Source organism: Aythya ferina (genome assembly GCF_964211825.1).
Source record: "Aythya ferina genome assembly, chromosome: 13".
NCBI classification, from domain to species: domain Eukaryota; kingdom Metazoa; phylum Chordata; class Aves; order Anseriformes; family Anatidae; genus Aythya; species Aythya ferina.
The window spans coordinates 4,726,755-4,739,310 of NC_140311.1; the positions used below are offsets into that span (position 1 = coordinate 4,726,755).

The window sequence follows — 12,556 nt, forward strand, 5'->3', positions numbered from 1 at the left end:
AGGAAGGAAAGAGCCAGTTCATATTGTAGGTGATACTGGACGTTGCTGTTCCAAGGATAAGGGTTGGGACTGTACAAGAAGAGGAGCTGGAGCAGGGTTGAGGTAAAAAAAAAAAAAAAAAAAAAAAAAAAAAAGAGGTGGGAGGATAAACCTGGAGGATCAGTCTTCGTTTGCAAATTCTCAGGGGAAGATTGCTGATGCTTTTTATGGATGTGGGGGCATGTTTCTTTCAGCAGCAAAACAGTAATTTATTTGGCACAGTACCTCTTCCTGACACAAGAAACTACCTCTGCTTTTCAAGGTTCACTTGTTGCTAAAGGTGGCAGTGAATCTGTAATGCCAAAGTTGAGAGTTTTCTGGCAAAGATGGAGAGAACCAGGCAAAGGTTACAACCTCTGATCTGTAATTATGGTGTTATTGTAGTCTAGAGTAGGCTCTGCCATGTATTTTCAGTCTGTAAGCAATCTGCCCAAATAAAAATTCTCCTGTTTAGTCTCTAGGTTTAAAAACTAAATATGTGTGATCCTAGCATTTAGGCTTGTTTTAAAGGCATGTTTACTCCAAAAGCACAAGGCAAACACAGCATAGGGATTTTGAAATAGAAATGAAAAAAACACACATCTCTATTATTGCTAACTTTGTTCATGTTTTAGTGTTATTATTTTTAAATTAGTTGTGATGCTAACTGTGTAGGCTTTTGTAGTATAATCTGTACAGCCAATTACAATTTGCTAACATTGCTGGTGGTTCTTAAGAGGTAAGTTCTCTGTAGTTATACTTGCACGGTATTTATATCCATGCAGAGAGAAAGCTGCTAGTTGCAAACATACAGGCCTTGTAGTGTAGTGAAATCCCTCAAGTGTTACTCTCAAACACATAGCCTTTTACGTCCTTACTATGCAAAACGTCTCCAGACGCAGCGTGTGCCCGGCCTGTTTCCAGGTACTGCATGGCCCAAACTCCCAACGCCTCTATCCAGACAGTTGCTAATCACAATCATTAGGCATTCATTGATCTGTGTCTGCAATCAATAATGTTTATGTACAGGACCACAGGAGCTTGCTATGGTCCATAGTTACTAATAGACAGTAACTCCTTGTATGCAGGCACACAACTGTTGAGGAGAGTGTTTTGTTAAGTCTGTTACTGCTGAACAGCTAATGAATCATTGTGGAGGGATAGGCTCCTCCTGTTTTGTTGCTTACGGCAAGTGTTACAGGGAGGCAGAGAGTTTGGGTTTAGGGCCAGATATCAGCTTATTGGCAGACCTGAGTGAAGTTTGGCTTTTGACTTGCAAGAGGAGGAGGCGAAGCAGCTTGATGCGGTATTCGTAGTATAGTGGAGCTCTGGTGCACGAATGGGGGTGAGATAGAGGTGATCTTTTGCAGCCAGTTTTCTTTCATGCTTTATGTGACTGCTGCCAGTCATGTTGTTGAAGAAATACTCTGTTGGACTCTCCCAGTGCTGAAAAGAATCCTTGTTCTTCCTTGTTCTTCCATGTCACCTGATCACTTCTGAAAGCTGCATTTGCCACTACTGTATTTAATAGCTACCCAGATTAAAACACAGAAAACGCTTTTGTCATTTCTATTCATTTTGTGAAAAAAAATAAATAATATTTTTTAAGTGCACACAAAGAAGCTAAAACCCATATGCCTTATTGTTTCATGGAGAGAAGAAATGTAATCAACAAAATCAAAAACTGCTGGAGCCATTATTGTTGCACAAAGTTAAATTAGTTGTTAATTCTTTCACGGATGTAATTCTGGCCCCTGCAAATCCCTCCTTAGATATTTTGTATAAAGTGAGTAAAAATTCATGGCATGGATAAAAGCTTTGTCTATTTTATGAGCAACAGGCAAATGATCCAAATGGTGCTCATAAAGCAAATGGTTCCCAGCTCTAAAAGGAGGAGGAATATATTTAAAAGCTGCTAGAATGAACCATGAGTAAAACCAACTCCTATTTACAAGATGGTGTTATTTACATGAAAGCTTTTATTTATTTATTTATTTATTTATTTATTTATTTATTCATTCATTCATTCCCTCTGAGGGAAAGACTCTCTACTTTTGTCTACTTAATAATAACAGTAAAAAATCATTACATTTTCTTGGGCTATTTACCGCATTTTCAGTGTTCAGAGTTGCTGTGGGATACGTTTTATCAACAGAGTGAGTGAAAGAAATAGCTGAGCGCACAGCTTCAGTGTTCAGGGCCAAGCAGTCAGTGAAGCAGAAAGCACCACATCTGTCCCCTAATACCAGGAGGTGAGAAGCTGATACACATTAGTGGTTGGACAATTTCACACAAAGTCTGATGGAAACAAAAAGCAGCTCTTTCCGTGTAGAAGGAGGGAAGGCTGTATGTTTCATGCTCTATCACAGTACTATTTTCCTTACAGGCTCAAGGTTTCATCTCAGAAGTAGCCAGTTAGCTGACAATTTTGAAACTGAACTGATCAACGAAAGAAAAAGTAAAGAACTATAGTGCTTTGACAGGCTAATTATTTTTTTTTTTATATATTTTTTTTTATTATTAATATATATATATATTTCTACTTCAAGGTGCTTTTTCTCTGTTTGGCCATAATTTAATAAATTCCTAAAGCAATATGACTTTTCTAAAGTACAAATTCTTTTTCATGGCCATGCCTTTTAACTTGCAGTTTTCTGTATCTTTTTCAGTGCACTCAGTGCATGGAAACTGATGTTGCTGCCTGGAAAATAAAGTATGAGAGACTCATTCTGATAAATCTGGGACAAGACCTTTGCAGATAAAGAATGTGTGCTAGTAGTTGCTCAAATAGACTTGTCATTGGTTTACAAGCTTTATTTAAATGCTAAGTAGCATGTATTCCTGTGGTTATATTTTTCTGCTTTGCCTGATTAAACAGTTAGCTGATAAACCCTGTCAAGGCTGTTCAGAGCTGCTGCAGTTAAGAATACCTATTTATAGCCTCGATGTTTATGGTCAGTTAGACATAGGGCAATTTATAATCAAACTAATCTGTGATTGTTTAAATTCGTGAAGATTGCTCATACTATTTTAAAATCTGAATTTTGTATGGTAATGCCATACAATTTACAATTTCTTACAATTTACATAGATACATCCAGTGAGAATACGGATTTACTAAAATAAGGGAAAAGAACAATGAGACAGTTACATTGCTAAAAAGGCAGCAGTGGCAAACAATGAGTTTTGCCAGCATGGCAGACACAACAAAATCTCCACTGTTCAGCTGCAGTTTTGATTTAATCCTTTTTGTTGTTGTTGTTATTTTGACACTCTTAAATGACTATCTATTCTGTATCTATCTAAAGTACCATCTATGAGTTATTCCTAGAGGTGTTTCACAGGGTAGAATGTGAGAAGGCGGTGTTATTAGTGCTGGAACTTTGTTTATTAATTCTAACTGCTCCAGCTGCTCTTACTCACTTAAGATAATGGCTAAAAAGCCGGGGTACTGTTGCATTAATTTTCCTGGCCTAAATTTAACATAATTACCTTAATGAACACATTAATTTATCCTCTTCCCTCACACTCTTCTTCCTTCACAGTGCTGCCAAGTCCCAGTTGTCACAGGGAACCCTGACCACAAATGTTTCTAGTTCTCCCAGGAGTTCTTAGTGAGGGATGAATACCCAGGGATTAAGATTTGGCCATCTCATGTTGTGCGCGTCCACATGCATCTTATAAATAAGCAACATCCAACATGGCTTTATTACCACTTGGTGTTTTACTACAGCAGTGAGCGTGACAAGCAGGAGCAGTAAGATACAGACTGGTGAAACCATTTATCTCTCAAAAGCAAAAGAGGAAAATTATTTTTTTCTTCTTTTGCATCTCTGGTTTTGCTTTCTCTTTCTTTGTGTGCAGTGTACAGTTGTTTTTTTTTTGTTTTTTTTTTTTTTTGATGGTGTTTTTTGTTGTTTTTTTTTGTTTGTTTTAAACGATTACTTTTGTGGAAAGGCAAAAACACTCGGACTGAAATCTAATTACAAATGATAGAGCACAGTATTTTTCTGCTCAATTTTAAAGAATCACTTTATAATCTTGGAACAGTGGATAACAACATCACTAATCCAATATTTTAACAGTAAATACGTTTGATGATGGGAATTGCTACACTAATCTTATATCCCTCCACAGTATATTTAAGAAATCCACAGGGGTTTTACTAATCAGTTTTTGTAAAGTAAATCAAGTCATGTAATTCTCGTTCACTCTAAATGCTCTGCAACTACGGGCAGAACTACGTGCATTATTTTTTGTTCTTTTCATCAGTTCTGTACCCTCATTTGCAGTCGAGCTCTCCCCTCCAACATGCAGGAAAGAGACTTTGGTAGAGAGAAGTCTCCAAGTACCCTCCAAGACAGAGATTGCCTTACAGAGAAGGCAATCCTCCTTGTCGCACTGCCTGCTGAGTGGAAGGGAGCCCTGTGGCTGTCACGAGTCCACCTCCCTCACACCAGCAAAAAGCTTCCAATAGCTACAGTCTGACCACAGGTGCTACTACACCTCTCATATATGTTTCAGCTACTTAGACCCCAATTTTACCGACCCTAGAGTTTTTTGCAATATGTCATGTATGACAGTTCTAATAAACCGTCAACAGTAAAACAAAAGATTTTTTTTTCTTTGCTTTCTTAACCAATAGAGCATTTTACATTAGGAAGAAATATTAACACTCATGGTTAAATATTTGAAGACAAGCAACTAAGCTATTCTGTGCATATTTTGTTCCCACAGTTCACAGAAACTGAATTATTCTCCATAAAGTCCTGGTGTGCTCTTTTTTTGCCTGGCTCACAGCTTCAGTTTGTAGGATTTGCAGTCAGTGGAAGTCAGGATGAAAGTAAAGCTTATTTCTGACTCAGTGTCTTCTGCTTAGATACAAATCAGTCACCTAAATATATCTATACATTTCTAGCCTTACCTTGGTTATATTTAGTGTTTTGAATCTCTGTGCTTAAAATAATCACATTCAGTTTGATGCCTTAATAAATTTATGTATGCCTCAAGTATATTTTTTATTTGAATGGAACTTCAATTTTAATCCTGAGTTCTGACACCAAAGACTTTGTAATTAAAAAAAGGGAGAGAGATCAGTGCAGAAAGTGTTAGGCTTCTAAATGCAATTAGAATTGCCCACAGAAATATTCAAACTATTTTTGAACACTCCAATCTTAAAACCTGATCTTTTGTCTCTTAAAATGGAGGCCTCACAAGCAGGAAGCTAACTGGAAGCACTTGGTTGTTTTGGTCTGATTTGAGTACCAACAAGAATGAGGTAGTGTTTCATTCCAAATCTTGAGAGAAAAACATGCTAACTTCTGCACTTTGAAAATAATTATATACACTAATAAAAGTTTAATCTTTCTGGCATGAGCTGATGCAGCTCCTGGCTGCCAAAAAATTACAAATTTAACCTCTCACAGGTAACGACACTATTTCATTTTATCGGTGTTTCTAAGTTATGATGCATACAGTATTCCATTCCTGACATTCTACAGAAATAATGTGTTCAGAAATCAGGCTATGGTTCTGAAAGGCAATTTAATAATTGGAAATGGACACTAACCATTCCCTGTTTAGTGATCAGTTTCCATGATTGTTGCATCTAATATGGAATAGAAGAATAATAATATGATATATGTAAAGCATTATATCAATATATATTGTGGTTGAATTGGTCCACTGGGACTATTCAGCTGAAAATTTGAAAAAGGTTAATTGTGGATGAATTTATGAGTCAACATATTTTAAGGTGCTTATCAAAAGCTAAAAATGCAGTTATTTTCAGGATTATAAATGATCAGTATACTTCCTTAGTGCTTCTGGTTTGTATATTTTGTCTTTGCAATATACTCAGGCGGTTGTTGATAACATTGGTTGCCTTTTAGCTGAAGTGCTAGAAGAGCTGTTTATTGGGGAAAAATAGTTAAGATTTTTTTTTTTTTTAATGTATTTTTGAGAGCTAGTGAGAGTAGCATATCTTTGAAAAGAGAAAGTAGCTACAGTTAGCTTTGAATTTGCTTTGAGTTCTGGAAGATGGAAAACATTTTTTGTGATAATAACTAAAAAATAATAGTGTTCCTAAAAGTGGTGCCTCAAAGTATGATAGGCAATGTAAATATTGTACAGCTTTGAATTTTATATATGTTGTTATAAATCAAAACCAAGAAGATGGGAAAAATAGAATTCCATTTTGTTTTTCTCTGTGTGAAGCTTAATTTAGAGATGCATGCAAGTGTAGTCTTAACTATTAATAATCTAAATAAACACTTCTGTCATAGAGCAGTGCTGCTTAGATAACCTACCCAACAATAATAATTATATTTTTAATTAATCTAGTAAGGTTTTGGGCATTTGACATGCCTTGTGCATATATATATGCATATTTATTATTATGTTTTTTTCAAGATCTAGTGATGGCATAGCATATGATCATTGGAAGTCAGTAGCTGATGTAACTGGAAAATCACTCACAGAAAATAAGAAAAAAAACTCATGATAACAGAGTCTTGTGAGCACTGAATTTGCTATTGATTTCAGCAGGGGACACCATTACAAAGGCAGACAAAAGTCCCTTTTCATTTAAGTTTATCTGTCAGTTTTTCAGAAGAGCGTATGATTCTGATTAAAAACTCTTGGTTTGAACTAAGCTACTGTACTGTTCTGAGTTAATTAAAATAAATGAGAACTTGATAGACAGTTTCCATACAGTTTGCCTTTGTATATTTTCAGACGTTTGGCTCTTTAGAAGCAGAAAGCCTGTCACTTTGCGGTTTGTGTCTCTGAGGGCAGACACTTGCATGTTTGTCTGTGTCAGATTGTTCCATGTATTTTCAGATCCCAAATGTCAAAGCTGCTGAGTGGGAAATTGAGGGATAGTGAAGGTTTCATGTCCTTACTACCTTTAAATATTTAAATCTTTTTTAACTCATTCACTCAGACTTTGAAGAACATCTTGTCCTTTTTCGCCCACCACGACAGCAATGCTCTCTGTCTAATTGCTTTGGCTCACACTGTTAAATCTTTCCCTTCTTCTTGCTTATGACATGTCAGAGCTGTTGTTACAGACATGAACAGTGGTGTAAATGGGGAAAGAATTGTTAACAGGAGAAGGGAGTTCAGCTGCAGAACATTACATGCAAATGCTGTACCATGTGCGTGCAAACTGGTAACCCTGGAATTCATGCTGCCAATGTGCCTCTTACAGGAGCTATGGGAGGGGAGAAGACTGCTTATATTAGGCAGTTGATTTATTCTCATTGTTCTATGATGAGGTGGATGAGATGGGGTACTCAGTAGTGAAATATCCAGTGATATCATTTAAAAAGGGCAGGTAGACAGCTATTCCTTCAGCTTGTGAGGTGCTGGAAAGCCCTGTCAGTGTTTAAGTAAATCACCATGGACCAGCTTTTAGAAAATGTAGATGAGATCTTCAGGTGCTTAGTTATCTATTGTGATTGTCAGAACAGCTTTTCTCCCCACAGTATTTCTTCTGAAATCTGGGCAAGAAAGCAGAGATGTCCCCATTATTTAGGAGAAAACACTGAGTAACAGAATCATTAAGTTGCATTGGACTGTAACTTACGTGCTCTGAGCTATGCCCAACATGCATAAATCTTCAAACAGAAAACATAAACATGGCATGATTCACAGAGGTGTCAATTTTTCTGGTGTCCAGTTCGATGTCCCTCACAGAGCAGTTAACGGTGCTGGAAGGCTGAAGTTGTACTCGGGAGCAGCAACATCTTCCTAACTGCCGCAGCTGACGGGTGTATTGATGCATCGCCGAATAAAAGGAGCAGTCTGTAAAGCTTTAGGAAAGCATGAACATAATAAAAGCCTTCCAGTGTTGTGTTTTAAACCGTAAAAATGGTATCAGCTTCAGAGAGGACCTTTTCATCAAGAGTGGGTGTGTGAGGGTGTGATTCTGGAGGTGTTGGGCTTTTAACTGTCTGTTAATCTCCTGAGGATTTTCTCCCAGTCTAATGCCTTTACAAAACTTTGAACCACTTTTTCTTGGTGGTGGTGTGTTATTGTTATTACTATTATTTGTTTTGCTTGCTTGTTTGTGTTCTATCGACTCATACAAGGTTTAATGAGAATGCCTTCCCTCCTGATGAATTAGCTACAAAAATTTTATTTTCCTGGGTAGCAAACACAGACTACCATAAAAGGTTCCTTATCACAGGAACTAGCAGAAGTAGGCGCTAGATGCATCATGGGAGGTGTTCACATGGAGGTCGTCCACAGTGGTCCTGATCCTGTACCACTGAACATTTTACTCCTGATCATAATAGAACAAAACCCAGTATCAGCTTTCAAGGAAGAGGGGCAAATAGCAGCAATTCCAATCTCAGCAAGGGCCCTTATTGTACACTGATCAGACTGTAGTTTGTGTATATTTGGTGTTGGAAATAATTTTTAGACTATTTTTTTTTTTAATTGAAATAAGGTATTTCACCAGTCAAAAAAATCAATTTCATCATCAAAGTTATATTATTATTGTTGTGTATTCAGAATGTGGTCTGTGCGTCTCCCAGTTGCCGTTGCCAGGTCACTTGCCCTCAGTCAGTTTCTCAGCTACAAAATCAGTTGTTTTTCTTGAAAGATGTTTTGTGGGCTGATTAATTTTTTGGCTGAAAATTATTGCATATAAAGCAGATATGTTCCAACTTGGTGCCCCAGTGGCTATCCAGTAATGGATATTACATATCCATTCAAAGCCCAAACGAGATTAACACCACTGTTATCTCCATCTGCCTTTGAGAAAGAATCCAGTAAATAACGAGGCGTGTAAGGGAAGATTATCATTATATTTAACATTTGCAGTGGCTTATTATAAGTTGTATAAACTGGTATTGTTTGTGTATTAATTATTGAAAGGAGACAGGAGTCCACTCAGAGTAGGTAGGCACCACACCTGTGTTGAGCTCTTTGCCCAGCGCAGCACTACCCTTGCAGGCTGGTCGCTTTTCTCTCCCTGCCTGCAGTGGTTTTACTCTGCTGGCTCCTCAGGCCGTGCCTCATATGCACACAGAAAGAAAAGCTGCAGGTAAATTTTGTCTACCTCTTCAGAACATCCTGTACTGCAGAGCATGGAGAGCCTCTTGAAAACTTATTAAGATTTTATTGGTTGTCTTATCTGCAAGGGACTGCAAACAGGGAAGGGATAAAAAAGCACTGTGGAGATTTTGCCTGTTCTGGTTGCTTTTAACTGGAGATGTTGTGCTGTGACTGTCAAGCCATTTCTGTCTTTCTGTCTGACCTGGCCTCTGTCAACTTCCAGCAGCACAGGTTTTTGTAATAGTATGTGTTTTCTCTTAGAAACTAAAATATTTTAATTTACCATCTAGCCAGAAGATGCTGTGGCTTATATGTGAATGCAAAAAATTAATCCCAATATCTACCAATGCCATCATTTTTTCCTAAAGAATTGAATGGATGTCATTCTTATATAATTTACAGCTTTTCATGAGAATATGTTTAAGTAGAATCTTCAAATTTTTCATACCGACTCAAAATCTGTACTTACTTATAAGATACAAAATTAACATAATAAATTAAAGCTTTATAAAGAAGACTGCAAGACAAAAATGAGTGGTGACAGAGGAAATACTTTGGGTGTATATGGGTAACTTTGATAAAGGAAGTGCAAATTTTATTTTGACTATACTAATAAAAGTTGCTTTGAGAAGAGGTATTTCTCATTAGATATAACTTGCATCTGCACAACATTGTTTTCACATCAAAATAAAGTAACTAAATTCTCCAGGCCATCTGTCCCGTTCCATCTAGGAGACAGGAACTCTTTTATATGATGATGTAAGGTAGTTTTTCAGTCTATATCCTTCTCCCATGTATGAACTCTTGTCTTGCAAAGATCATACAACCTTCTTCTGTACTATTACAGACAAGAATTTTACAAGCTAAGTCTAACTGATCTGTTTATGAAGCTAAATTAAGGAAAATACGATTAGAAAAGAATGCCAGGTTCCAGGTAGTAGATTTAGGTGCTGCAGACTAAGACCATCATTTGGAAAATGATGACCAAAACAGTACTCTATATTTTGAATTTCTTTTGGCATGCTTCTATACTTTCCCAAATACCACACAAGGATAGTAAAGAGACTTGTTGTGCACTATGCTGCTTTTCTAACACCAATGGATATTGGGTACAGATATTCCTTTCAGACACAGAAAGGAATTAATGTTGCAAACATGATGACACTTGTTGGTGTTTGTAGTAGAATTCATCATTTCTGAAAAGATACTTATTCTACTACTTTCTTTTTAAATCCATAAATTTTCACCAGTAGCAGAACACTTGAATTTCACTGTATGACTGCAGGATGCATGGCGTAAACTATGAAACAAGAGAGAAATTGTGCCTTATGTTTAATTTGTCATACCCTCTCAACGTGTTGTTGTTCTCCCTCAGGATTTTAATCTAAATTCCTCTTCACTCTTAGGCAAAACTTCATATTAAATGGTCAAGTTGCCATGAGCGTTTACTCCTGCTGCCATGACTTGTGGAAACTTCCTCCTGAGGTGCCCACAATTAGTAAATATGATGGCCAAGATTAGTTCTAGGTGCTCATTTTACAGTTCAAGGTTTTCAGGGCAGTATCTTCTTAATCCTGAGATACTAACAATTCCTAACTATTTATAATGTGTGAACAATTTTAGTACTGGGTTGTTTATCTGGTAATATTCTGTACTTAAATTTATAAAGTTCAATATTTCTTAGAATTTACCCTCCAGATCACTGTAGTTCTTGGGTTTCTGTTTCAGATAATGTGATAACATATCTTCATCATTCTGTATTCTTAACAAAGAACGTGTGTTTACTAGAGGATCTTGCATGGCTTTCTGGGTATTTATGTGCAACCTAACTATGGACTATGAAAATCCAATTCCTGTTTTTAATGGAAAAGAAATTCAATTTGCACCTGTAGAGGAAGAGACCAGGAAGAGAGTGGGAAATGTAAGGAGCACTGTGTCTGCTCTGCAGCTGAGATGTGTATCTTACACTTACGTTGTTCTAGTGCTGGCTTTTAATCAGGACAACAACCAGTGCTGATGGATCTAAAGAATGCTTTTAATATGGATTCAGTCTGTCTATCTATCTATCTATCTATCTATCTATCGATCTATCTATAAACACCACTATTTTGCTGTATCTCACTTCACAAATATTTGATTGACTAGGCAGGCAATCAGACGAAGGGGTTGTTCTAGCAGATGTGTCTTTAGATGACCAGGCCTGTAACTGGCATAAGTGTGCTTCTAAAATTTAATGTTGTTCTGGTTGTTCTTCTTCTTGCTAACTTTATACAAATGAGTGAAAGTATGGAAGTATTACTTCGGATTTTTTCTATATCTCTTTGTTTTATGGAAGAAAAGGAAGAAACTGTACTCTAAAACTGGTGGTATCTTTATTTTGTTTTGAGAATGTTATTACTTTAGAAAATTTCAGATTATTTTATTTTCTGAAAATTAATGTACTCTCTGTACTCAAGGATGAATGTTGCTTCCTTGTCTATTCTCTTGTATTTCATTGTTTTTTCCTTGCTGTCTTCTGCCAATTTTCCATATAGTGAAGACCGGTCTCTGCAGTGATCCCCTATGAATTATGCTTTTCTTCTGGACTCATTTTTGAATGTTATTGATCATTTGTCAAGATCCATAAAACTTTTCTTAGTCGCGGTTTATTCTTATCATTTGTATCCGCCAATTTTACTTTTGTGTTCAGCAGTTTGCATATGAGGTGAGTGGGACAAGGCAGTCAGGTTTCAGTGAGAACAAAGCTCTTAGTCCTTTTGAATTCTGATTGCTTTTTTCTTTAACTGTGTTCATGTATGTCAAACACAGATCTTTGTCTGTTTAAATAAAAGTAATGATGCTTTGTGAACTATTCCATTCTCTCTGTTTCAGGATTTACAGGTGTTGTGACTCAAGAAGCATTTGAACTTTCTTTTAAAGAGAAGAAACAAAGGGGAGTAGGTTGTTTTATTTATTTATTTATTATCAGAACACTGCTAAAATGGAAGGCTTCTGGGCTTGGCAGTTTTACAGCAACTTGATAAAATAAAAATAATCGTGCCATCACTATTTTATCTTGCTTCTTTCAGATGTGCTTCCTTCAGAATTGCTTCTTTCTTTCGTATATATGGAACTCCGCTTGTCAGAATGGCAGTCTGTTCACAAGCTCTGCCAAGTTGAGGGCTTGAGAAAAAGTAAACAACTCAGTTGGAAACATGGATAGCAAGCATTGCATATACTCTAAGAAGGAGAGATATGCTGCTGTATTACACAAGAGTTCACTTAATGAAAAAATACTGTTTTCCTTTTAGAAGGAATGAATCGTTCTTCCTAACCATGGTAAAGTAATCCAATCGCACTTGACAACTGCACTCTGCTCAGGCAACTTTTCTATCAATTTTTTTATAGCACCTTTCCTGACTTAGAAGAAGATTTTTGGTCCTCTGTTGGAATAGACACTGATGTTTATATGGAATAAATTCTCATGCTAGAA

The 12,556-nt window shown here is 36.7% G+C and overlaps 1 protein-coding gene across 5 annotated transcripts in view; it reads left to right on the forward strand.

Moving 5' to 3' along the window:
- The window catches only part of PCDH11X (protocadherin 11 X-linked), a 474,407-nt gene that overhangs the window by 226,523 nt on the left and 235,328 nt on the right, over positions 1-12,556 (forward strand). The gene's annotated exons all lie outside the window — the stretch shown is intronic.